The following is a 3,876-nucleotide window of genomic DNA, read 5'->3' on the forward strand; positions in this document are numbered from 1 at the left end:
AAAGACCATCCGTTCCAACACGAAATACAGTCGTATGTACACCTCTTTCATCGGTCGCCACCTAATAATAACCGTGGGATGAGTCTAGGGTGGTTAGATTTTATTCAATACACTGTAATCTTCGCACAGTATAATAGACGTGTCATGCTTACTAACTATTAATTCGAGCGCAGCATACGGGTTACTACTCGTACGAATAATGTTTGCATTTAACAATTGTGTAATATGTGCTATAACTTCTTCCATTTGATTCGTTGGAATACGTCTATGTTGAATAGCAATTGGTTTATAATCTTTTGTAAGAATTATATGATTACAACGTCTGTATATCCTAAATCTAAATCGTTTTTACAAAATATATCGGTATTCTTGTTTAACAAATATCCTACTTTTTCTACTTGTTTATCAGTAAGGTTTTCCTTTTCTATGTCAAGGTCCTTCAATTGTATTTTCTTATTGTTCTTTGTATTTGTTGTAGCTTGCCTACATACATCAATATCTATTTTTTTTTATTTGAACATTAATTTGAGTCCGATCTATACCAATGCCAATATTGCCTTGTGACGCCTCGTGTATCGGTGAAGCTGAATGTAATGTACCAATTCCTGTTTTCTGATTAATCCTTACATCTTATAATCCTATATTAATCATACGTACCGGTACTGTCCCTTGACTTATCTCAGCATAACTCTCAAAATGATTCTCAGTAAAGAGCCTTGGTTACCTTGAAATGACTGTACATAGGCACTATACTTTTCATTTTTTGTCTTTTTGTCTTTTTGTCTGGTTGTACACATTACTGTCTTTATTGAATTTCCCTGTATATGTACTAGACTGTTTCACAGTCTAAAGAATTATTGTCTCCAGTTAAAATACTTGATAATTGCTTCCCAATAAGAGTGTTTGTTCCGGTTTCATTATAAACTTCTAAAGCTTCTTTCATCTTCATTAAAAAATTACTTCCTAGTAAAAAATGGTAATTGACTAATGTTATCAGTGTCTTTCACAATTTCTGTCTCTGGACTTTTACTAGCAATGTTTTTTTTAAATTTTACTCTGACATTAATTGTAGTCTACTTGTACTGTAATATCTTCTACTGCTCGACTAACCGCAGTAGAAGCTACTCTTTTACCCCTTATGAATCACTAGGAACAGCATATCATCGACCTTGATATATGTTACCTCTTTGGTTATATCTAACAAGATAACCTCTTCTATTACCTCTAAAATGTCCACGACTATGTGTTTTCTGTGTATCTTCGTCAATTCTTTGTGCTAGATGCGGATAGATATTTCGGACGTTTATGACCCTTACCACCACAATTATAACAAATAATTGGTTTGTGGCTAGTATATACATCATCGTTTGTTGAATCACTGTATGTTTAAACATGATACATGTCAGACAACCTATGTATTTGCTGTTGTTTCTTTTTTAACATTTCTAGTTGTTTTGTGAGACGTTTTAATATTTCGGAGTTGTCTTTTGATGTGTGTTCAGATTTTATTGCTTGGTTGCTTACAACTTCTGCATCTTGCATTTGTCCTTTATTGTATTGGACCAATATGTGTTCAATTGCTTTGTCACCAGAGATTTCCATTTTAATTGTGAAGGGAGAGATTCTTGCAGTAGATTGATAGTCAGTCCATTCTTTGATTAGAGTTCTCGAAGGATTGTTCTCAAAGTTTGCCTTGACTTTGTACTTTAGTCTAGAGGGAATATTTGAATCGAATCGTCTATCTAAAATAATGTCAAACTGTACAACGTCGATAGCTGATTTGAAACTGAAAGCAACCATCGTTCATTTAAGAAATAACTTATGGGGGCTTACATATACCTTGATTTACTTTAAATCTTGTGCGCACAACTTTCAATCTTGTGCGCACAACTGTTTTAAACTTGTCCGCACAACTTTTTTAATCTTGTCCGCACAACTTTTTAAAACTTGCGCGCACAAATCTTTTGAACTTGTTCGCATAACCTTTTTTTTAATCTTGTGCGCACAACTTTAAATCTGTAATAGGTCAATTGCACTAGACTGAGTTATAATTGAAGAAGCAATGTTTGATCAGGATATGATGGATATCTTTTTAGTACCGGACTCCATGTGAGCATGAAGCTGTGTTATGTGCTTTGGAAAACACTTTGTAGAGATTGACAAAATAAACCTTGTAGATTTTCTTGATGACAAAAGTGGGAAAACCTGACAATTTCAACCTATTAATCATAAAGGAAATTTCACATTAAGAACTAGTTCAGCAACCAAAGAACCTTGTTCGGACTTGGCAAAATTGAGCAATCCAACGAAAAAACAACCCCAGCTTTACAATACGTAACAACCGACTGAAAAGAACGTTTTGGGAAGCCTTATCTTTCTTGAAACCCTTTCTTCGGCTGATAGAGATGCCATGCAGTACTTGAAAAATTACATCAAAGAAATAGTCCAGGCCAAATTAAAGTTGTTTGTATGCTTTTGTACAGCGTCTGACTTAATGTTGAAAGAACTGGCAGATATTCAATTCAGTTTGTTTTACAAGATGGTCTGAATCTAGTAGGAAATTTTCGGAAGTACAAAGAGCTACGAAAATTATCCCTCATTAAGAACAGAATTTAACGGTTTCTTATTGATGATATTTGAGTAATGGACATCATGTAATTACCAAATTGAAGTATTGATAGATACATGTTCATGTTTTTTTTTTGTTTATTTAATCTATGTTTTTCATTGTTGACTCTTTTTATTCATAGCCAAGTTAACTTGTACCAGAAACACGTACAAAATGTAGAGTTGTTAAATTCTTTATGTGTAAAAACTCATTAAAAAAAACTACCCTCAACTTTATATCTTGCACACATATTTCCCAAATGACAATACTGATGCAAATATTTGATTTATTATAGTACTGTACATTTTGTATGAATGTGTAGGTCTGTCGTCAATAATTGTTTGGGTAATAAGAAACAATGAATATGGTGCTTAAATTCATACACTTGACAAAGCCCAAAAGCAACGGAACAGCAGTTTTTTTGCTGTTCTTCATCTCAAAGTCACAGTGATGCTTGTCATGGTCTCACCGCAAATCAAGTTCAAGACGGAATCTTTACTGTATGTCTTTAACGATACGGGACTATGTTATGTTTTTTTGCATGATTACATGATAACAAGGGCATTTTGAGGCTGATCATTTGTCCACAATGTGTTAATTATTTCTAATGAATAATTGGTTGCGTTATTTCATTGGTGTGATCATTTTATTTTATAAATGGTTTAATGACTACCAACGCACACCAATGAGCGATTAAATGATTACAGACACACACCTCTAAAACGAGATTCGTTATATCTACATCTGTGTAAAGTATCGGGCGATATGGATCAATTTTGGTCTAAACATATAAATATACCATCAAGGTATAAAGCACAGGCACACAACAACTCAATATGTTATTGAATTGAGAATAGAAATGGGGAATGTGTCAAAGAGACAACAACCCGAACATGTTAGTGATTCCGAAATATACATTTCTTTTACATACAGAGTTGTATTTGTTGTGCGCTCTATTTTTACCGGATTAAGGTATGTCTAACAATGAAGTAAAAGCAGGCAAACAATTCGTTTGAATGGTTTTACACTAGTAATTTTGGGGCCCTTTATAGCTTGTTGTTCGGTGTGAGCCAAGGCTCCGTGTTGAAGGCCGTACTTTAACCTATAATGGTTTAATTTTTAAATTCTTATTTGGATGGAGAGTTGTCTCATTGGCATTTACACCACATCTTCCTATATCTAAACACTTACTTTTTATCTGATTCCTTCATTTAAATGTTTAGTTATAGTTTGAATGTTCAAGATATCTTTACAAATATGTTCTTTGC

This window comes from Mytilus trossulus, chromosome 5, assembly GCF_036588685.1.
Source record: "Mytilus trossulus isolate FHL-02 chromosome 5, PNRI_Mtr1.1.1.hap1, whole genome shotgun sequence".
NCBI lineage: Eukaryota > Metazoa > Mollusca > Bivalvia > Mytilida > Mytilidae > Mytilus > Mytilus trossulus.